Source organism: Puma concolor, chromosome B1, assembly GCF_028749965.1.
Source record: "Puma concolor isolate L17-30 chromosome B1, mPumCon1.1.hap2, whole genome shotgun sequence".
Taxonomy (NCBI): Eukaryota; Metazoa; Chordata; class Mammalia; order Carnivora; family Felidae; genus Puma; species Puma concolor.
The window spans coordinates 50,504,790-50,528,766 of NC_141670.1; the positions used below are offsets into that span (position 1 = coordinate 50,504,790).

The 23,977-nt window shown below is 40.7% G+C and overlaps 1 protein-coding gene across 3 annotated transcripts in view; it reads left to right on the top strand.

Moving 5' to 3' along the window:
- The first annotated feature begins 1,567 nt into the window (after positions 1–1,567).
- EXTL3 (exostosin like glycosyltransferase 3) overlaps positions 1,568–23,977 on the top strand; it is a 132,376-nt gene continuing 109,966 nt past the window's right edge. The window contains exon 1 of one of the 3 annotated variants that reach the window (XM_086703783.1): positions 1,568–1,692. The gene's annotated coding sequence lies outside the window, so the exon portion shown is untranslated. The remainder of the gene's footprint in view (positions 1,693–23,977) is intronic. The other 2 variants (XM_086703785.1, XM_086703784.1) reach the window with 2 other exon arrangements.

A 23,977-nucleotide genomic window follows, 5' to 3' on the forward strand; every position in this document is an offset into this window, starting at 1 on the left:
GGATGTAGGGAGAACACCATGTGAATGTGAAGATGGCCGTCTACAAACCAACAGAGTAGCCCAGACAGATTTTTTTTTCCCTCACAGCCCTCAGAGAGAACCTTGATCTCAGACTTCCGGCTTCCAGAACTGTGAGACAATACATATCTGTTTAAGCCCCCCAGTCTGTGGTACTTCCTTAGGCGGTCCTAGCAGATTAATACACCTCCCCACCCCACTCCCAATAAATTTATTTCCTTTTGTGTCCCACCAGCATTTGTAGACAAGTAAAATTATCATAGTTCACTACAGCCTCAGAATTTTTTCTTTTTAGATAACTTTGTTTATTGCTTACAGCCAGGGGAAACTGAAATCTTGCATATACTATCCAAAATTAGAACTAGCCCCAACAATTTAGAATGTTTAAAAAATTATTTAATAAAAATAAAAGAATCTTAAGACACATTAAACTGTATTCACATTCTCCAAAGTTTCTTTTTATATTTGTGAACACATACATTTTCACATGGTTGGAATCATTGGCTTTGTGCTTTCTTGTGTTCTGTGTTCTTCATTTAACATTATTTGATAGAAATCATTCTACAGGGTGATACTCTTCATATTCTTATTTAAATAGGTTCGTATTATTTTTGTGCCTTTCATGTATTATCGGTCATTTGTTATTTTCTAATTTTTCACTATGAATATTTTTATATAATTTACTTTTTAAAAATATACTTCTTTTGAACTATTTCCTTGAGGTACACATGCCCAGAAGAGAAAGTCCTGGATTCCAGTTTCCTAGTTCCTGTTACATTTTTTCCCCATATTCTCTAGACAGGTTGAGCCCATCTGTGGTTTTACCAGAAATAAAAATTAAGTGCAGATTTTTCCATAACGTTGACGTCATTTAGTCTTACAATTTAAAAAAATGAATTTCCCTATTTTAAAAAGCTTTCCTGGGGCGCCTGGGTGGCTCAGTCGGTTAAGGCGAACTGGGTGGCTCAGTTCGGCTCAGGTCACGATCTCACTGTCCGTGGCTTCGAGCCCCGCGTCGGGCTCTGTGCTGACTGCTCAGAGCCTGGAGCCTGTTTCGGATTCTGTGTCTCCCTCTCTTTCTGACCCTCCCTCGTTCATGCTCTGTTTCTGTCTCAAAAATAAATAAATGTTTAAAAAAAAAGCTTTCCTTAGTTTCCTTAGTTTTTACTTATATCACTACTAGGCAGGGGGCCCCAGGCACTTTGAAAGCATCTGGGTTTATAGTGCTATTTTACTGACATAGGAGCGATGTGCAATAGACACTGGTTCGCTGGGGTGGCCTTGGGCGGTCGGCCTTCCCTCTCTCTTAGCTTGCAGCTCCCGCCGCTCCTGCGAGTGCCCCCACCGTGAGCCCCCGTCTCCCTTTGGAACTGCACCCACCAGGGGTCAGCGTCCGCCTAGCTTTGGGCTCTGGCTTCCCACAATGCACCGGGCCCTCTAGTCCGCGAGCCGGGAGGGGACCAAGCGGCGGCGGCGGCGGAGCCCGGAGGGTTTGGGGCGCGCGGGCCAGGCGTCCGGGGGGCGGGGCGTCAGGGGGGCGGGGCTGAGGCGGGGGCGGGGCCAGGCGCCGCAGCCGCTGTGGCCCACAGCTGTGCGGCTCCTGCGGGCGGCCGCCGGGATTTACGTCGCACCCTTCCCAGCCTCCGAGAGCTGTCCACCTGGCGCTGTAGTAAGGTAGGGGGGCTTCTCAGGACCGTCCCTGTGGCGGGGTGTGTGTGGAGTCTTTTCTTGTTCAAACTGGAGAAGACTTAAGCTGCCAAAATTTAGACATGGAACAACCCGGTTGGCTTCAAGGGATCTGTTTTAAAACTCTTTTGTCTGCGACCCCTTCTCGGCTCCCTCTAGACTCTGTTGGGCTTTGGGAAGCCTGATTTGGGGAGTTTGTGCCTGGGTAATTTCAAGCTCTTGGTTCATCCGTTCTGCCTTGTGTGTGCAGACTTCGGGGTGGGGTTAGAATGTGTGAGAACTTGTGTGGGTGTGGGCTGGGTTTCTTCGGATGTGTGCATGTGTGAGAACTCAGGAAAATTTAGATGTCGGTCGGGGTCTGTTTCACAGTGTGCGTGGGGATCCTGAGCCCCTGCTGTTTCAGGTAGTGAGTGGCGTCTGTCGCGTGCGCCTCTTGCGACACCCTATCCGGAGGTGGCTATCCTCTGATCGAAAGCCCGTGGGTGTCCTCAAGTTATAATAGACCCAAACACACCGCACCCCAGGACTACTTCCCAGGACCTGCTTCCCGGCAGTCCCTGCTGCCACAGCCAGAGCCCCCTTAACAGCACAGCTGAGCCTAGTTTGGAGATCGCACAGTTTGAGCTTTCCAAAAAATAAAGTTTGCCAAATTGAATGCACTGAATGGGGGAGTGGGCACCTGCGATAGCTTAAGCTTGTTGGCGTCTGTCCTCCTCAGCCTGTTTCTGGGTCACACTGCATGGCTCCATTCATTCAGTCTCCCTTCCTGGTAATAATGCCAACCCAAAATAATCCCATCCTGAAAACTCCAGGCTTCGGTTCTAAAATGATGTCCCTTTTGCCCACTTCTAAAGGTTCAGAAAAGCCCATTAGTCCTCTGATCCCTATCCCCAGCGTAAAATAAATTATATTTTTTTTCTTTTTTTCAACGTTTATTTATTTTTGGGATAGAGAGAGACAGAGCATGAACGGGGGAGGGGCAGAGAGAGAGGGAGACACAGAATCGGAAACAGGCTCCAGGCTCTGAGCCATCAGCCCAGAGCCTGACGCGGGGCTCGAACTCACGGACCGCGAGATCGTGACCTGGCTGAAGTCGGACGCTTAACCGACTGCGCCACCCAGGCGCCCCAAATAAATTATATTTTTAAAGGTATATAGATTTTAAAAACCCTTACCCTATATTATATCCATTCTAATCATTATCAATTGATTGATTTTACTTATGATATACATGCAGTTTCATTTATTGTTTAATAATAAAGATTATAACTAGGAAAGCTAAAAGATATATTCTTCAGTTGAACGTGATCCTAATTAGCAAACTAGCTCATCATAAAAGGCAGAAGATGGGAAATCAGACAAGCTTGATTCTAAAACATTTCTGCCTAGAGGTGCCTGGGTGGCTCAGTCAGCTGAGCGTCTGACTTTGGCTCAGGTCATGATCTCATGGTTGGTGAGTTTGAGCCCCGCTTCTGGCTCTGTTTTGACAGCTCAGAGCCTGGAGCCTGCTTCAGATTCTGTGTCTCCCTCCTTCTCTGCCCCTTCCCAACTTGTGCTTTGTTTCTCTTTCTCTCAAAAAAATAAAATAAAACATTTTTGCCTCCAAGAAAAGAACTGTTGGATGATTAAATTTTCTTTATTGTTCCTTTCAAATATAAAATGCCATGAATCAACACAGATTCTTTTTTTGCTAGACACAGCTCTTGATTGGAGATACCAATAAAAAATAAGAAAATTCTTTCAAACTGTAACCACCTTACCTATGCCCAAGGAAAGAGGGTAGGTCTAGAAATTGTTAGGATTCTAAATTTTTGTTAAGCAGGGATTCTTAATGGTCCTTAATGCTGTCTCTGGGTACTTTGCTCCAGAAACGTCAGTTCTCTATCAAAATGTGAAATTATGAATTACTCGTTATGTAAAATATTTTCTATTTGGAAAAGATTTGTATTCTCCACATTTAACATTACTATTATTTTTATAGCATTATGTATTTATGAGTAAAAAGATACAAACCTTTAAAAAACTAAATACAAGAAAAAAATTGTGTTGGTATACATCAGTGGTTCCCATCATGAGGTCTTCAGTTATTGGCAATAAACCCAAAAGATAAAACCAAAATCCAGTATGTCGTTAATAGTCACCAACACCCATAAGAACGAGAAGGGACTCTTTGAAGCTTAAAAGGAGCAGTTTAAGAACATGTTAGAGATAACTTTGCATAGTACATTGTAAGCATCAGTGAGCCCATAGCCTCAAGAGAGTCATATGGAAAGACACCGACACCCACATAAGGAAACTTAAATACAAATTCGTGGGATCACAAAAAATAAGCAGATCAAATGTTTCCTATATCAGCTGTAAATATATGCATTTTAGGTTAGCTTAAACAACCCATTGCTTTTACAGTCTTCCAATGCCCTTATTCAAAAATGGCACAGCTTGCACAGTTCTTGCTTCTGAAGGAGATCAACTTAAAAACTGACCTCTAGCCACAAGCTGGTTTACAGGAGTTAGCACAAACAAGCAACTCATAATTTACTCCTTTCTTGAGCAGATCTTTATCAGGCACCTACTAAGTGTAAGAGTGGACTCACTGCTTTAGTCTATTCCTTGTGAAAAATAGCTGTAGGGAAGATCTCTTATTGGGGGCCGTGTCATCAGGACCATACAATTAGGGGCCTAGATAGTTCTTGCCTGCTAAGGAAGCAAAAGCATCTTTCAAAAGAACCGTGAAGGGGCACCTGGGTGGCTCAGTTGGTTAAGCATCAAGACTCTTCTGGCTCAGACCATGATCTCGTGGTTGGTGAGGTTAGGCCTCACCCTGACAGCATGGAGCCTGCTTAGGATTCTCTCTCTTCCTCTCTGCGCCTCCTTGCTTGAACGCATGCGCACACGCGCTCTCTCTGTCTCAAAATAAATACTTTTTTTTTTTTTTTAAAGAAGAAGCACCATGAAGACCAGAGGACCTCAATTTAAAGACACACCAATTATTTTGGAAGGAGAAGGGGATAGAGAAAATACCTTTAAATATTTCCCCTTTGGCTTCTATCCCTTATGGTGCCAATTAACAACAACAACAACAACAAAAAGACACCAAATTAACAAAAAAATCATTATATAGTGATACTAAAATTATTCTAATGATGGAGTCATGTAATATGAGATTATAGAAGCATTAACTCAAGAGTTAATCATATGTGAACTATCCCAACTTTACAATAAAACCACCCTAGTTGTTCATATTCATATATTTATTCAATAAACATCCTAACACTGTGCTAACACTGGAAATGCAAATAATCTAACCCCTGACTTTAAGAAGCTGATTTAGTTGGGGAAATCAACCTACAGATAATTCCAAGAAAGTGTGTGCTTGGTGTGATGATGTCTGCTCATGGTGCTATGGGCTCCTATTATGGTTTGGTGGAGTTCGGAAAGGCCTTCTGGAAAAGGCAGTGCCTGAAATTCATATGAAAGAATGACTTTTAGCCAGGAAAGGGGAGGAAGAGTTCTCCAGGTAGAGGGGACAGGTATTAACAAAATCATGGGGGTGAAGTGGCAATATAGGAGGCCTACAAAGATTAGAAATAAGACTGAAGAGAGAGGTAGGGGTCAGCGCAGAAAAGGCCTGGGCAAGGGGGAGGGGAGCCACTGAAATCTTCAGCGGGAGAACAACAGGATCGTATGTGCTTTAGACAGTTACTCTCAAGCCTGAGTGAAGGCTAGACCTGGGAGGCCAGGAAGTAGGTGGCGATAGCAGTGATTAGAAAAGCAATGATGAGGGCTTAGCATTTGTAGAATGCATTACTATTTCTGGCTTTCTCATATTTTCATTTGGTTTTTAGAACCACCCTTTGCAATCAGGGTAGGGTAAGATTCATGTCTTCATTTTCTAAGTGCTTACCTGAGTGCTTTGTGTGCATCATCCTCGACCCTCATAATAACTCTGCAAATTAAGTATTATTAGGTTACTCTACAGATGTTGATACTGAGGCAGGGTCAGAAGTGGCTCCAGATCCAGTGTCTAGTGCAGGATTCATTCTGAACAGCAAGTGGCCCCTGCCCCTCTTGAGAATGAGGCAAGACAACCCTTCTAGGCAAATCTATACCCTGGAAACACCTCTCAGGAGTCAGCCTGGCAAAAAGACTGCAATACCAGTTTTTTTAATTTTATTTATCTTGAGAGACAGAGGCACCATGAGTGGGGGAGGGGCAGAGAGGAAGGAGACAGAGAATCTCAAGCAGGCTCTGTGCTGCCAGTGCAGAGCCCAATGTGGGGCTCAAACCCACAAAACCATGAGATCATGACCTGAGCTGAAACCAAGAGTCTGATGCTTAACCAACTGAGCCACCCAGGCACCCCTGCAACCCTAGCTTCTTAAGTAGTTCTGTCTTTGCATTTAAACGTCCCATTGAACAAAACAGTGTGACAGTTCCTCAAAATAGTAAACATAGAATTACCATGTGATCCAGCAATTCCAGTTCTCGGTGTATTACCCAAAAAAGTGAAAGCAAGGCCTCAAACAGATGTTTGTATGCCTGTGTTTATAGCAGCATTATTCACAGGAGTCAAAAGGGGGATCAACTCAAGTGTCCATCAGTGGACAAATGGATAAACAAAACGTAGTCTATCCATACAATGAAGTATTATTTACTCAGCCTTAAAAAGGAAGGACATTCTGACATGTGCTTCAAGACAGATGAACCTTGAGGACATCATGCTAAGTAGAGAGCCAGTCACAAGAGAACAAATAGTGTAGGATTTTACATATGGTAGAGATGGAAAGTAGGCTGGTGGTTGCCAGGCACAGGGGAAGAGGAGAGTGGGAAACTGCTGTTTAATGGGTAGAGTTTCAGTTTAGATGAGATGAAAAGAGTTCTGTGGATTAGCAGAAGTGACGGTGGCACAACAGTGTGAGCGTGCTTAATGACTGAATGGTACACTTAAAAATGGCTAAAGTGATCAATTTTATTTTACCACCACCGCCACCACAAAAAAAAAAAAAAAAAAAAAAAAGCCTATTGAGCCTATTGAGCACTTTGGTCAGATGACCAAAGTCCAGAAACTTTAAATAAATTTGTGATAAGAAGACTAGGCAATGTAAGTCAAAAATTAAAGCAGACATCTCGAAAGGCCCAGCCCAAGCAAAGAATGCTGGCTGGATTCCCGGAGGACAGATTACAGAAGTGTAAAGTTGGAAGGTCCCAGAGGTACCGTTTAGTTCAACCTCCACCTTTTACAGATGAGCACAGTGAGATCCAGAGTCGTCAAGTGACTTGCCCAGGGTCACTGAGCAAGTTCAGGCAAAGGGAGAATTTAAAGCAAAAACCTGGCCTCTGCCAGACAGTTGTGCCTGGTACTGGCAAGGCACCTCTTTGAGCTGACAGAGGTGTGCTTTGGCTTTCTTTCTAAGGAGAAAGAAACCAGGATTTCCATCTTTATTAGCCTTGCTGCAGTCAATGCAGAGGATTACAATTACTGCAGAAATTTGCGTGCTTGGCACTGGTGTTTGGTTGCTGGCTTTGTCTAGGTATCAAGGTGGGAAAGTGGGGAGAAGTTAGAGTTTGTTCATTTATTCATTCATTCATTCATTCATTCATTATCAAATATTTGAGGGCCTCTGTTGTGCCACATATCCTTTCCAGTTTCCAATTTTTCCATCAAGTAACAGCTGTCTGCCAGCTTTATTCTAGATGCTGCTCTGCCAATCACCCTTGGACATAAACTCTAAGTTGCATTAACCTTCCTGACTTACAGAAAGGTCAAGAGGGGAACAGATACAATTGGAGGGGAAGTGACGTGAGGGTGACAGATACCAAAGAGAGTTGTGCTTCCCGAGAGGAAGCCACATGGAGCTAAAGGATTCTCATTAGGACGTGTGTCTAGTGGCTGCAGACCCATCAGGATGGGAGTCCTACTCATGTATCTCTCCCCAGCACAGACAAGTGTGGACAAGTGTGGGGATTGCCTGAAGTTCTTTTTTTTTTTTTTTTCATTTTTTTTTCAACGTTTTTTATTTATTTTTGGGATAGAGAGAGACAGAGCATGAACAGGGGAGGGGCAGAGAGAGAGGGAGACACAGAATCGGAAACAGGCTCCAGGCTCCGAGCCATCAGCCCAGAGCCTGACACGGGGCTCGAACTCACGGACCGCGAGATCGTGACCTGGCTGAAGTCGGACGCTTAACCGACTGCGCCACCCAGGCGCCCCTGCCTGAAGTTCTTAATGCCTGCATGGAGGGTCAGTGATACCCACAGTGGGAACCCCAAAAGATAAACAAAAAGAGTGATACACAAGAGACAAGCAGAGGTAGAAAGAGAGAGATGTGGAAGACAGGGCAATCTGGAAAAGCCCTGATATTCATGGAATGACACCCCTATCGTGAGGCCTGTAAGGATAAAGCCAGGTTGGCCCTTCACAACTATGTGCATAAAGGTGAACGGAGCCTTTTTTTCTTTCTAGTGTATGGACTTACCTGCTTTCAGGAGATCTTAGGTATAGGACATAAGGTAAAACAGAACTTAAAAAATAAGGCACTAGGGTAGTTCAGTAAAAGAAGCACCAGATTTGAAACCACTTAAGAAGGATGGGCACATGAGAAAGTCACAGTGCCTGGTGTAGAGGAGACACACAGTGTATTCAAGCTAGATTTAAAATTGTAACATGTAAAAGTGGTCATAGCAGTGAAGCAGAAGTAGATTCTACTAGGCACCTGGGATGAGACGCTTTGGCATGGAATTTGGCTTTATGTTTCTTGGAAGCCACAATATAAAAGGAAACAGGTTGGGTTACATCATATTCTTATTCTGGCAAGATAAAATATACAGATTCAACTATAGAGAAGACCTTTTTTTTCCCCTGGAACTAAATTCAAAGAAGGATTTATCACATAGGCTCCCTTGAATATAATTTTGAAGCTGTGGACAATATCTTCAATACTATTTTATAATCCACTCTGAAAACATCATGCAGATAGGAATGGTTTTTATGCAACTAACACTCTTAGCTTTGGTGGAAACTATCTGGAGTTATCACTGGAAGTGTAAAGTACTTTTCTGTTAGAATGCTGTTGTGGTAGGATCCCAGGGGAGTCATTTTCAGGAAGTTACCTAAGGATGAGTCATCAGAAGAACGTGGGGAAGCGGACAGAATTGGACACCTGAGCAGGAAAAGGCTTAACTGTTCATTGAGTTTAGTCATCTTTACTGTCATAAAGAAGAGTATCCCTTGGCAGGAAACAAGAACTGAGTGGCCCAACAGGCATTTAAGCTTTGAAGCAAGAATAGAATAAGCCCTGTGCTACTCTTGACACAAGATGGCGGGCTCCAGGAACAATAGTACCTGCTGCTCATGGGTCGACCAGCAAGTAACAAGCAGGCAGTGAATTTACCTCATGTTAACTAAACAGGAGGTTGTGAGGTAATGGAAACGCCACAGGCTTTGAAGTCAGATAAATCAGGTTCAATTCCTAGCTCTGCTACTTATTAGCTATGTGATTTCACAAATTACTTCATTTTTCTCATCCTCCATAGGATGGTAATATCTTCCTTTTATGAGTCATTTTACTGATCAGGGATAATAAGATGTATAAACAAAAATAGTAATGGTAGCTAACAATTATTGATGCTTACTTTGGATGAAGCATTATGTGAAGTGCTTTACATGCATTATTTTGTTTATTCTTCAAAGCAGTTCTCTGTGGTACATACTACCTGGCACATAGGTTCTCAACAGTTGGTGTGTATTAGTATTATTGGTATCAGTTATAATAATAAACTGAGTAGATAAAAATGAAGGAGGCCATCTTTGCCCTGGGAATTAGTGCCTGGAATAGGGGTCAGCAAACTTTCATCCACAGGCAATCAAGCTCATATCTGTTTTGGTATAGACAGTGAGGTAAGAGTGTTTTTTACATATTTACATGGTTGAAAAAAGTCAGAAGAATACTATTTCATGACAAATGAAAATGATGTAAAATTCTGCCCATGCTGGAAGAGATGATCACTCCCACCTTTTTGCCCATCTACCTCCTATCACAGCACCTGTCCCTTTATATTTACTTAGTCTATGAATCCTTCAAAGTTAGGGAAGATGTCCTAATCGCTTACTTCTGGGACGTGGTAACCTCCATGTGTGAAGGCTGAGAAGGAGAATCACAGTATTCTAAAGGAGGAATGAACTCTCCAGCTCAAGAACCTGGAAAGATAGGTAAGAAATGGGGCAGATAAACGAAAATCCAGGCAAGGAGGACCCAGGATAGCAAAGTTCCTGGCTGGGTTTTTGTTTTTGTTTTTGTTTTCTGAAGAACATTGAGTAATTCCATTTAGGAGTACCCTCAACCCTAAAAGACAAAAAACACTCTTCAGAGTATTGGCATCATAGCTTCCTGAAGATAGACATCACAAGACTCCATTGTAATTTAGAGAAGATGTTTCAGGAAGGGCTGAGCTAATATGGTCCCCAAACCACGTGATGGTAATGGAACAGGGTATATGGATAAACTTGAACACATAGATAGCTAACTGGACGGAGGAAGGCCATCTCTTCATGCAGATGCCTCACATGAGTTCTTGTCACTCTCGTCTGAAACTTCAGAGTCTTGACACTGCAAAGGGACCTTATCTAGTAGCCTCTTGATATTTGATATTCTGTCAGCCCAAGGGGTTGTATCTGCTCTTACAGAGAGCAGAGAGCTGTTGCCCATAACTTCGATCTCTTCATTGGGCTGTCACTAAGATCTCAAAACCTTTAGTTTACCAGCATGGTTTGAATTTTGATTTGCTTTGAAAACCCAGACTCCTTATCATCTCCTAGCCTGCTGCATCTTATCAGCCACTTTGGGCTTGGTCACGCCATTTTGTGAGATCTTCCTGTGGTTTATCTCCATCAAGTTGGCCGTTCACTGTGCAGAAAAGCTGAATGTCATAGAAGCATACTTAACAGTTCCTCCTTTAGATTAGTAATGACGAATATTCCAGTACTAACATTTTCTTTTATTTATAAAAGAGACTCTCTTATAATGGTCTCGTTTGTAAATCAGTTGTCTCATTATCATTAGAAATTTACTTTCAGGTTTCATTCTTTCTTCAACTTACCAGATTTGGGTAAAACCAGGGAATGGTTACTGTCATAAAGTGGGCCCTCAGAGTTTCTAGTCAATTCTTTTTTATTTTCCTAGCCTCTCTCCTGTTCCCCAGAGCAAGTTTTCAAACAGCCTCTCTTCTCCTTAAACCTCCCAACACCCAGGTTCTCCTTGCTCTCCACAAAGGACCATGCCCACTACTTTACGGGGAAGATAGAGGCGATCAAACAGTAATGCCTTGAGTTCCTACTGCCATGTGAAAATGTCTGGTTAATTTTGCATGTATCCTCTGCTCTTTCTGTACAGTCCCAACTCAAGAGGTATCCTTCCCTTGAGTTAGGACCTGCCTTTAAATCTGTGCCTTGGTCTGTGCTCTGGACCTTCTCCACTCTCCTTCTCAGGGACCCCTCCCAATGATTGCTGAGTCCTTGGCACTAGCCTTTATACATGCCTCCATCTCACCCATCTGAAAACCACTCCCTCGGGCAGCCCTTCTCTTCACGACATGACTTATTTAAAAAAATTTTTTTAAATGTTCATTTATTTGAGAGAGAGAGAGAGAATGAATAGGGGAGGGTCAGAGACACAGGGAGACAGAGGATCTGAAGTGGGCTCTGCACTGAAAGCAGAGAGCCTGATGTGGGGCTTGAACTCACAAACCATGAGATCATGACCTGAGCTGAAGTCAGACACTTAACCAACTGAGCCACCCAGGTGCTTCCACAACTCAGCTTCTTGATTTAGAATTGTTTCTATTCTACTTCTTCATCTCAACTCTTCAGCTTTCTTTACTCTGGCTTGTACTCTTATCACTCCACTGAAATTGTCCTTACAAAGGCCACCGACTACTGCCGTGTTGTTGACCCCAGTGCATTTGTCTTATCTCTCAACAGCATTTGACTTTACTGACTACATGCTTCTCTTTGAAGAGTTCTCTTCTTTTGGCACTATACTTTCCTGGGTTCCTTTTTCCTCTTGCTTTCTTCTTGGGCTCACTTTCTGTGTCACCTCTTCAGTGGTAGTTCTACCCTGGGTTCTGCCCCCACTCTTCCCAGCGTTCTTTTGGTTCCAAGTAATAGGACCCCAATTCAAATTGAACTGAACGACCTACCAACCAAACCACCACTACCACCATCACCACCACCAAAAACCACAGCAAAGGAAATGCATTGATTTGTGTGCCTGCTGGGATAGCCGGTCCAGAGACATAAAATAAGGACGTCACAAACAGCCTCACTCTTTCTATCTCTTAGCTTTGTTCTTCCTGTGTTGACTCCATTCTCAGGCAGCCTCTTTCCAAATGATGGCAAAATGCCTGCCAGCAACTCTAGGCTTATATCCAATCCTCTTAACAAACAATGGAAAAATTTCTACCCAATTTCTCAATCTGGAGTTCTAGGAATCATTTTTTGAGTCCTCTTCCCCCACTGCTTAATCACTAAGTCCCATCCCAGCTTCTAAATATCTATCCCCTCTCTGCTGCCAGTATTTTAGTTCAGGTCACCACTCTTTGTCTATATTCCTGCAACAGCCTCCCAGTGTTTTCTCAATTTTTTCTTCACATTCCAACCAGGGTCATCTTTTGAAAATGTTCATCTGATCCTATCACAAGCCTTTGATGACCCCACATTGGTGGGAAGCTAAAGGCAAGTTAAGTTCTGTAAACACTCGTGTGATTCAGCTCCTGCTTGTTTCACTTTTGACTTCATCTCTTGTTCTAGGCAGTTCAGCCATAGATGCCAGATTAGCTGCCTGTCTCCCGGCTGTGCACCTTTTCACGTAGTGCTCCCTGCACCTGGACCATTTCCCTCTTGAGCCCCTTTCCTCATGAACCTCTACTTCTCTTTTCAGTTCCCACATTAGATACAACTGTATTGAGAAAAGCCTTCCATATTGCATTGTGCACACATTTTTTCCTGTAAGAGCGTTCTACTTTTCCCATCTTAGCAATTATCACACTCTGTTGTAATTGTTAAATCATCGATACCCCGCAGCAGACCATATAGTCTGCGAAAGCAGACATTTCCCATGTTTTGTGAAATATCCTCAGCATCAGAGTAAGACACTCAATAAATATTTATTGCAATTGTGACATAAAATGAGACATTATTGTCCTAAGGGATTTTCCAGTTTTCTTCTAGATTTTAGAATCTAGGTTGTTTCAATAGGCTACTGGAATATCTAGAATACAATGTCTACTGCCTTTTTGAAACTGTGCTTATTGGTCCTCCTTAAAGAATAGTAGTTTTCTTTCTTTCTTTCTTTCTTTCTTTCGGGCACAAGTGTGTGTGGGGGAACAGAGAGAGTGAGAGAGATAGGGGGAGGGAGAGAGAGAGAGAGAGAGAAGTGGGACTCACCCGGGGCTTGTGTTTTTTCACCCAAAGCAAGGCTCATGCTCACCTGAAGTAGGGCTCAAACCGTGTGATCATGATCTGAGCTGAAGTCAGATGCTTATCAACCGAGCCACCCAGGCACCCAAGAATAGTAGAGTTTTAGAACCGAAGAGGATCCTAGCACTCATCTAGCACTATCTCCCTTCATTTGGCCGATGAGAAAGACAGCCCAGAGGGACTGTAACATGTACAAGCCACAGAGCTAATTGGACTAGAACTCAGAGCTCATGACTTGCAGAATGGCTTCTTCTTCTATGATATCATGATATCAGCACTTCTAACAGACTAGTGTAGTATGATTATTCTATTAATTCAAAGGAATCTTATTGCCTCTAACCTCACATGTTTTACTTTTTAAAATATACTTCATGATCCTGTACATCTCAATAGATTCCAACAATTTCTCAGGATGAAAACCACTCTTTGGTCTGTGGATACCCAAGTGTCATCTGGAGTTCTCTCCTCCCAGGTAGGGTTGATGGTGGATGCCCTTGGCTCTCTAACAAAGAACTAGAAGTTACGCGTTGGATTCATTGCTTCACTGTTTTGCCTCAGAAGGGTAATTACTGAGTAGATGCCATCTGGATTTGATCTGAGGAACACTCATGTTGTGTAAAGGAAGCAACACACTTCTGTTTAACTCATGTGAACTTCTGTTCTCCATTGCCTCTCTGATGTCCAATATGAAACAGGAGCTTGATAAGAGAATTGCTTCTACACTTGATTTTAGCCAAAAGGCCAAGAAGCGATGAGAATTGCTTTTATAAAAGCCAAGTCGAGATGTGGAAAAGACTGGGTGAGAGTAACTTACTAAGGATAATTATAATAGAATTGAGTATGGGTGAGGGCGCCTGGGTGGCTCAGTCCTTTAGGCATCAGACTTCAGCGCAGGTCATTGAGCTCACAGTTCATGAGTTCGAGCCCCGTGTCGGGCTCTGTGCTGACAGCTCAGAGCTTGGAGCCTGCTTCAGATTCTGTGTCTCCCCCCTCTCTCTCTCTCTGCCCCTCCCCTGCTCACGCTCTCTCAAAAATAAATAAACATTAAAAAAAAAAGAATTGGGTATGGGTGAGGAAACAAATATTAGGGAAAGTTTTTAGTTAATTAAAAATTTTTTTAATTTAAAATTTTAATTTAGTAAAATTTTTATTTTACTTTATTTTTGTGAGAACTCAAATTATATGACATTTTAATTTTAGGCTGTGAAAACAAAAACAAGCAAACAAACAGTAACAACAAAAAAACCTGAAATAGGCTTGTCAAATGATGTAAATTCATCCTTTCCAGGGAAGCAGAAGGTAGACCAGTGCAAGTTATCCTCAAGGCCACTTAATTTGTTAAAAATTAAAAAAAAAATTGTAAGGAAACCAAAAATGGAACCACTTAACCAAAGCATTATGAAACTCCAGTTAATGGACCTATTCCAAAAGAAAATGCCTTGGCGGTTCATTCAGAGATTGTGTATAAATAAATGTTCTTCACGCATTAATTTAAAATATAATGTTCAATATATTTTTTCATCATGATGCCCTGCTTTTCAAGGGCTCGGACTAGCCCTACATATTTCCTTTCTTCTAAATCTTCCTAGGGTGCCTAATGCAATGTGGTGCATATGCCTTTGATGATGGAATTTTGTTTCCCAACCTATTTTGGGGGCTAGCTATTCTTCCTTTGTTTTTTGTTTTATTTTGATGAGCCATGCACTTTTATTATCCCTATTTGAGAAACCACAGTATTACCAACTAGTCTTTCTCACTCTGGGTCAACATTGTTTTGTTTCATCCTTACCCCCTTCTTTTTAACTTGCAGATACTATTTCTTCCAAAAAGGAGAGAGAGAAATAGAATATATAAGGAGATGCTCAATCAACCAGTCTCTGTTGGAAGCTTGGCATGTTATTTGTCGTAGTTCTTGATACTAAAAAGGAAACTAAAAATGAAGTGAAAGACAAGTTAAAGTATATTTAAAACAGATGTCTGTGCTTAACTTAAAAAATTCCAAATGTAACCCTTTGACCCAGCAAGCCTACTTCTCGAAATCAATCCTATGGAAATAATTAAACACATGCAAAAAGATTTATCTGTACCATGTTCATCTCAGCCTTGTTTATAATGGGGAAGAATCAGAAACAACTTGAATTTTTAGCCACTGGGACTTAACATATAAATACAATGGAATTCCTCAGTTAAAAAAGATGCACTTATGGACATATAAAGATAGTTACCTTTATTAATTGGAAAACGTAAGTTATAAAGTGTATACAGATTCAGGGCACTTGGGTGGCCCAGTTGGTTGAACATCCGCCTCTTGATTTCGGCTCAGGTCATGATCCCAGGGTTGTGGGATTCAGCCCTGCATGGGGCTGGTGCTGGGCATGGGCCTGCTTAAGTGTCTCTCCCCCTCTGCCTCTCTCCCGTGGGCATGCATGCTCTCTCTCTCAATATATGTATTTATATATAAATAAATAAAGTGTGCAGTTTCACCCCACTTTTGTAGAAGAAAAATAGGCAGAAATGACTAGGAGGAGATACAAAGATTATATGGTGGTAATGAAATCAATTTTTTAATCTGTAATTTTTAAAACTTTTATACAATAAATTTCTATAAGGTTATATTTAAGTTAGAAACTGCTCCAAACAAAACAGTTTTCATTAATGTCATTATTTTCTATGATCTTTTTCTTGAGAAGTAATTGATTATAAATAAATGTGGAGATATTTGAGGTCTTATGAAAAGGAAAGTGTTTCTTTTACTTTCTTGCCTTCATACTATTTTTTTCTAGATGCAGTGGATTCCAAATCAATAGCTATGTTAGTTGGAGTGTTGTGAGAAGAAAGCACACTAGTTTACTTCAATTCTCTTTAGAACTTGGGATGTTTAGTGGTGCCTGGATGGTTCAGTCGGTTGAGTGTCTGACTTCAGTTCAGGTCAGGATCTCACAGTCTGTGAGTTCGAGCCCCGCATCGGGCTCTGTGCTGACTGCTCGGAGCCTGGAGCCTGCTTCAGATTCTGTGTCTCCCTCTCTCTCTGCTCCTCCCCTGCTCATGCTCTGTCTCTCTCTGTCTCAAAAATAAATAAAAACATTAAAAAAATTTAAAAAATAAAAGAACTTAGGACATTTAATTTTTAGCTTTTTGTCCAGTAACTCTCTGTGAAATGTGGAGAACTTCCTCATTACTATCCCAGCAGAGACACTGGATAGTGGGCTCTACTCCTGGACTAGAACATGGCCAATCTTTGCCAAGAAGCCATAGGTACACATAATAAATACTAAATTAAGGGGAATCAATTTACTATAAAATTCATAATAATTCACCTGGCCACCTAGGGTAACTCATCACTCTTACCCAAACTACTGTGAACATTTACTAAATTGTCAAAATAATTCTGAGCTATTAATTCAACAAATATCTGAAAATTGACAACCTGGAATCAAATCCTGGCTCTTCCCTTTAACTCTGTGAGCTTGGAGAAGTAAGTTAATTTCTCGGGGCCTTGGTTTCCTCATGTATAAAATGAATAGTATAATACATTGTTGTTGTAAGGATTAAATGAGATACAAAATGTATAATGCCTAGCACATAGTAAGCTCTCAGTAAATAGCAACTATTAAGTACCTAATATGTGCCAAATACTGAGATTCACACTCATTCATTCAGCAAACATTCATTGTTTAGTGTGGGCCAGAGTTCTAGGTACTTGGGTTTTACCAGTGAACAAAAAAGACAAAACAGACTTTCCTGTTATCATGGAGTTTACATTCTAGCAAATGCAAAGATTAAATACAATGTAGTCCAACCCATGGTTACTGATAATACAAATTTCTGTTATTACTATGAATATGTTATGTGCCAGGCACTGTGTGAGTGATTTTCGTATATAATCTTAGTTTCTCATTAACCTTGTGAGGTAGGGATTATTGTTGTTACTTGATGTTGTGGAAACTGAGCATCAGAGAGGTAATGTACATTAAGTTAGCAGATAAGTGGAGGAGTTAATATTCAAAGCCACTTCACCACCACACCTTGCCGCCTACACTTGGTAAGTCATTGGTGATTGTTATTTTCTTCACTTTCTTGCCAACGCTTTTTGCTTTGCAGTGGGAGCTTCAAGGGAATGAAACTTGAGTGTTCCTTATTTCGTATTAAAATACTTAATTATCTTTGCAGGAAATGCTCAGAGAGGGAATAAATGACTCTCCTCTATGTGTAGAAAAGGGGTCACCATTAGAGGGAGAAGTCACGATGCAGTCTTGAGAGCGGCACGTAGATGGGGTCTGGGGGGAGACTCCCAGGGGAGTTCCCTTGATGCTGATCATCCTACCAGGAAGGAAACAAAGAAGTTGATGCCTCCGGTTTGTATCTGATGGTGTTGCATCATTTATGTTTCCTGGCTTGGAGTCTTTAGGAAAGAAAGATGCAGCTTCTCCAGCTCTAAATGTCTCTCGTCTTCTGTAGTTGCCCAACTGTCTGGAATGTTCATGTCCTCAAAGCCATGCTGGCTAACTACTGCTAGAATTTCAAAAATTACTCTTATGAAATATTTCAAGGGTCTAGAAAAGTGTGAAGAACATCATGTACTCACAACTTAGTTTTGTCAAATCTTAACATTTTGCCTTTTTGTTCCAGTTCCTTTTTTTTTTTTTTAAGAAAATATATGCATGTAGCTGAATCCTCGGTGAAACCCTCCCCCCAATTTCACTCTCCTCCCTCCCTCCCTTCCAGAGGCCACGACTGTTCTGAATTATTGTTACAGGGCATGATTTCATTCTGTCACTTGCTACATATACATATGTGGATAAACACACTTAACGCATGATGCTCTGAGGCACATTCTTGTAGCCGGATCCTTGTACACTTGGGTGGGAGTTTCTCTAGGGTGTTTGTCTACAGCTGCAATTGTTGAGTCATAGCGAATGTACCCTGATATCGCCAAATTTCTCTCCACAGTGGTTGTACCAGTTGATGGTTTGTGTGACAGCTTCTGCTTCTGCACTGCCTTACTTATAATAGTCATGCCTACTGTTGTCTGACTTTTACAATTTTTTGCCAATCTGATCCATGTGAAAGGGTTTCTCATAATGGTTTGTATTTTCCTGATTACTAATGAGGTTGAACATTTTTTCATGTGGTTATTGGCCATTTGAGTCTCCTCTTTGTTGAATTATTTGTTCATATTCTTTGCTTTTTTGTCTCCTGTGTTGTTCTTTTTCTTATGGGTTGAAGTAGTTCATTGTATGTTCTGGTTACTTACCCTTTACTAGTCATACACTGTGCAGGGATCTCCAAGTCTCTTGCTTGTCTTTTGCTTTGTTTATGGGGTATTTCAATATACAGACAAATTTAATTTTAAACTTAGTGACCTCACAATCTTTATTATTTGTGTTTTCAAGTCTTATTTGTTTTTAAATATTTATTTATTTTAAGAGAGAGAGCACAAGTGAGAGGAGGGGCAGAGAGAGAGAGGAGAGGGAGAATTCTAAGCATGCTCCAAACTGTCAGCACAGAGCCAGATGTAGGGCTCAACCCCACGAACTGTGAGATCTCAACTTGAGCCAAAATCAAGAGTTGGACGCTTAACTGACTGAGCCACCCAGGTGCTCCTTCAGGTCTTATTAAATTTTTTTTTCTCCCACTCCAAAAGCATATGCATATTTTCTTTCTAAATGTTTTTTCAGGTTTGATATTCACATTAATCATGTAACACATCTAGAATTTATTCTGTGATTGGTATCCATTTCTCTTATCTTTCATACAGATAATCAATGAGTCCAGCACGTTTATTGTATAAATAAATCAGTTTCTTTCTCCACTGATCTGTTATGTCTGTCTGAAACCAAGTTTCCATACAGTTGGGTTTGTTTTGGGGACTTCTTTGGTTGATTGATCTAGTTATCTATTCCTGGGCTAATATAACACTATCTAAATACTATAACTTTTTATACATCTTCGTACCTCATGCGGACAGGAGGTCTACCTTGTTTTTATTTTTTTCAAAATTGTTTTCTGTTATTCCTAGTTCTTTATTCTTCCATTGGATTTTGGGATCAGCTTATCTAGTACCAGAGAGGTACAATCAGTGAACCTATATTGATGCCTCATTATCTTTTTTTAAGTTTATTTATTTATCTTGAGAGAGAATGTGTGTGTGAGTGGAGCAGAGGCAGAGAGAGGGAGAGAGAGAATCCCAAGCAGGCTCCATGCTGTCAGCACAGAGCCCGACATGGGGCTTGATCCCACGAACCTTGAGATCATGATCTGAACCGAAATCAAGAAGTCAGCTGCTTAACTGACTGTACCACCCAGGCACCCCATCATTATCACCCAAGGTTTATAGTTTACATTGGGGGTCATGAGTTTTAAAAATATATAATGACATATATTCACCATTATAGTAGCAGACAGAATAATTTCGCTGCCCTGAAATCCTCTGTGTCTCACCTGTTTATCTGTCTCTCCCTTCTACCACTCCCTTTGCCCATTTTGAAACTGGGTTGTTTGTATTGTTGAGTGTTAGGAGTTATTTATGTATTCTGGATATTAAACTTGTATTAGATATATGAGTTGCAAATATTTTCTCCCATTTTGTGGGTTGTCTTTTCATTCTCTTTATAGTGTCTTTTGATACACAGAAGTTTTCAATTTTCATGAAGTCCAGTTTATCTATTTTTTCTTGTGTTGTCTATGCTTTTGGTATCATATTTAAGAAACCATTGCCAAATCCAAGGTCATGCAAGGTCAATCCAAAATTTCCCCTATGTTTTCTCTAAGTTTATAGTATTAGCTCTTAAATTTAGGTCTTTGATTCATTTTGACTTAATTTTTGTACATGGTATAAAGTAAGGCTCAACTTCATTCTTTTTCATGTGGACATCTGGTTTTCCCGGCATCAGTTTTGAAGAGATTGTTCTTTCTCCTTTGAGAGCTTTTGGCACCCTTGTTGATATCAGTTGGCCATAGATTTGGTTTATTGCTAAGTTCTAAATTTTATTCCATTAGTCTATATGTCTGTTTGTATGCCAGCAACACAGTTTTGACTACTATATAGTTTTGTAATAAGTTTTAAAATCAAGTGGTGTGAATCTTCCAACTTTGTTCTTCCTTTTCAAGGTTATTTTGGCTATTCTGGGTCCCTTGAAATTCTGTGCAAATTTTTAGGTTGGGTTTTTTCATTTCAAAAAAAAAGACCTTTGAGATTTTGATAGAGACCACATTGAATCTATGTGTTGCTTTGGGTAGTATTATCATCTCAAGAATATTAAATCTTCTAATCCATGAACATGGGATGTCTTCCTATTTATTTAGATCTTTACTTTCTTTCAGCAGTGTTTTACATTTTTTTCACTGATGGCATATGTTGTTTGTTTGCTGATACTTGCTGGGAAGATAGTAGCACTCTCTATAATACAACGTAAGAGATTTTCCCTGAGATGTAAAGTCCTATAAATGTTACCTAAATGGGAGAAAGCAACATAGTATTTACTTTTAGTACCAGAATTGGTTTCCCTAGTCATAATCTTGTAGGATTGTTTAATAAGGAAAAAGAGATAGAAACTTCTCTGGCTTAAAGATTCTTAGGACATTTTGTTGACCTCATTGTCCTCAGAAGGTCACAAGAGATTAGTTTATGTTGAATTTGACTAAAAAAATTTTTCAGGAAGTTTTTTTTAATGTTTATTTACTTATTTTGAGAGTTATAAAGAGAGAGAGAAAGAAAGAGAGAGAAAGAAAGAGAGAGAGAACAAGCTGGGAGGGGCAGAGAGAGAGGGAGAGAGAGAGAATCCCAAGCAGGCAGGCTCTGCACTGTCAGTGTAGAGCCAGACATGGGGCTTGATCTCATGAACTGTGAGATCACGACCTGAGCTGAAGTCAAGAGTTGGATGCTTGACCAACTGAGCCACGTAGGTGCCCCAGAAGATCTTCTTATTGAATCCATCTTCAATATTGCAAAATCTTCTCTAATTACATCTTCTATCATTATATTCCATTACAATCTATATCATATAATAATATAGGACAGAATACTCCAGGTGTTTGATCCAAAGCCCTGTATTCTTTCTCCTACCCCAAATTAGTCATAATTCTTCAAACATTTAAATTTACTGGCACATGCTACACACTCCTCCTAACCCCATCATTAACAGTTCAGCAGTATGGTGTGAAAATTACTTAAGTTACTCAAATTTTACTAAAGCATTCAGGGAATTAGCATTCTCAAACTTTTCTGTCTCCTTAAATACAGTCCCAAGAAAGACTCCAAGCCTTTTTCTTACAGATAACTGTTCTGCATCAAAGCAGTGCTTAACAAAGAAACTAAGGTCTACTATTTAGGCAGACCTTCCAGGCTTAGGAGGAGAAAATGGTGGCTCTTTGTGAGCCAAAGCAGGATGGGAGGAAGGGAGCAGATTTAGTCTACTGGCTTATACATTTACCAAGCTTGCATTTGCTTATTGACCTTCGTAAGGTTAGCATAAGTCCTCTAATATCAGAAGCAAATATTAGATATTTCCTTAATATTCTGGGCATTTTAAATTCTGTCACCTGTTTTTACAGAAGGTCTTCAAGACAAATATTATTATGCCAGTTTTATAAGAAAATCAGCCTCAGAAATCTAATAACTTGCAATGGTCACAGAGAGAGTAAGTAACAGGGGTGTGTTCAAACCAGAGCTATCTGGTTTCAACATCCATGCTCTTGTCATTTCCTAGGCTTGGCTTCATTAATCTTAAACTTTGGGACTAAAAATCATTTATTTCTCAATAGGTATTTGGCAAATAAGAGCCTAGGCATCCTATTTCTCTTTCTAGTATTTATAGAATGATTCAGCCTGGTTATAATGTCCTGAACCAGGATGGTGGTACATCAAGGGGAGGGGACTAGATGGAGGGTTGCTATTGACATAGAAATAATAGGATTTAGTTGGTAACTGAGTGGGTGGTAAGGAGCAGGTGGTGTCAAGATGAGTCAGGATGTAGGCTCATTGAGAATCATTCTGCCTTTTTATATAATCTATTCATTTTAGAGAAGCACCTTCCATTAAAAATGCTTTTCTCTGAGGCATTATAGACCCTTGTTATTTATAATTTACCATCTGTGAGCAATCGGAATCCATGACATAACAGTTTGGATTGAGCTAAGGTGGAATAATCTTGAATTGTGTGTGCTGTGAGGCTGGTGTGTGGGAGGGAAGCTCCTTGCTTCTGAGAGCACCTAGGCAAAGGCCCAGTCTCTTTATCTCGCTGTAGCTTTGCTGCATAAAAAATAAAAAAGGACTCCCATAAAAGTTGAAATGTCACTTACATTTTTCAGTTTTACAATATTCTTTTATACTGGAGTGTAGTAGCCCTCTGTCTTTTTGTTTATTTATTTGGGTCTGTCTGGCACCTTCTGTATACTGAGATCAGCTTTTCCTTTACTTCAACCACGTGATTCTAGAAGGAACTGCCATGTTCTTAGAGCTCATTGGTCCAGGGTGGATACCTGACCTTTGCTGACCAATTAAAGACTCTTCTCAGGATATTTGAACTTAAGACCAGAAAAAATTTGAGCAACTCCTTGCCAATGGTGATACTAGATGGACCTCTCAATGGCCACGTTTCCTATCATGTGGAGTAGGAAATGAAAATGGCTTGCCTGGAGAAGCATAAACAAGAGATGGACAGAGTCTGGACAGTGTATGTGTCCCTGGGTCCTATTTTTTTTGGTAGCCTACTGCACCCCTATCTTTTCTTAGATTTGGTTGTTCAGCCATTCCTTGAATTCTGTCATGTGATATACTACTTTTTTTTGTCATTCGAGTGCCTATCATTTACAATCAAAAGACTAATAAAGGGGAAAGTTTTATGTGATAATGCTGTTGTCACATTTGGGATTCAGGAGGGTTTTAGGATGGATCCATTGCAAACATCAAGGGCCACTCTATATTTTTTCTTTAAAAAATTTTTTTATTAAGTTTATTTATTTTGAGAGAGAGAGAGAGAGAGAGAGAGAGGGAGTGCGAGCAGGGGGAGGGGCAGGGAGAGAGGGAGACCCAAAATCTAAAGCAGGCTCCAGGCTCTGAGCTGTCACCACAGAGCCTGATGTGGGGCTTGAACCCACAAGCCATGAGATCATGTCCTGAGCTGAAGTCAGATGCTTAACTGAGCCACCCAGGTGCCCCAACTCTATATTTTTTCAAGCACTGAAGGGCTCGATTTTGCATCTAACTCTACTGACTTTTCTTTAGGTAAAACTGTTTTTTAAATGGTGAGAAACCTTGTTAGCCTCAACTATGTCCAAACCTAATCCAGTAATTTGAATATTAACTTACTTTTCCCACAATTACTAAGGAGCTGAAAGGAAAAACTGGCCAACTTTCAAAAAGTATTTGTTATGGTTCTGAGATGAATAGGACTATCATCATCATTTGAGTTTTTTAAAAATTATTTAAGATCAGTTGAACAGAATAGAGAACCCAGAAATGGACCCGCAAACGTATGGACAACTAATCTTTGAGAAAGCAGGAAAGAATATCCAATGGAAAAATGACAGTCTCTTCAGCAAATGGTGTTGGAAAAACTGGAAAGCAACATGCAGAGGAATGAACTTAGACCACTTTCTTACACCATACACAAATGTAAACTCAAAATGGATGAAAAACCTAAATGTAAGACAGGAAGCTATCAAAATCCTAGAGGAGAAAACAGACAGCAACCTCTCTGACCTCGGCTGCAGCAACTTCTTACTCGACATGTCTCCAGAGGCAAGGGAAACAAAAGCAAAAGTGAACTACTGGGACCTCATCAAGATAAAAATCTTCTG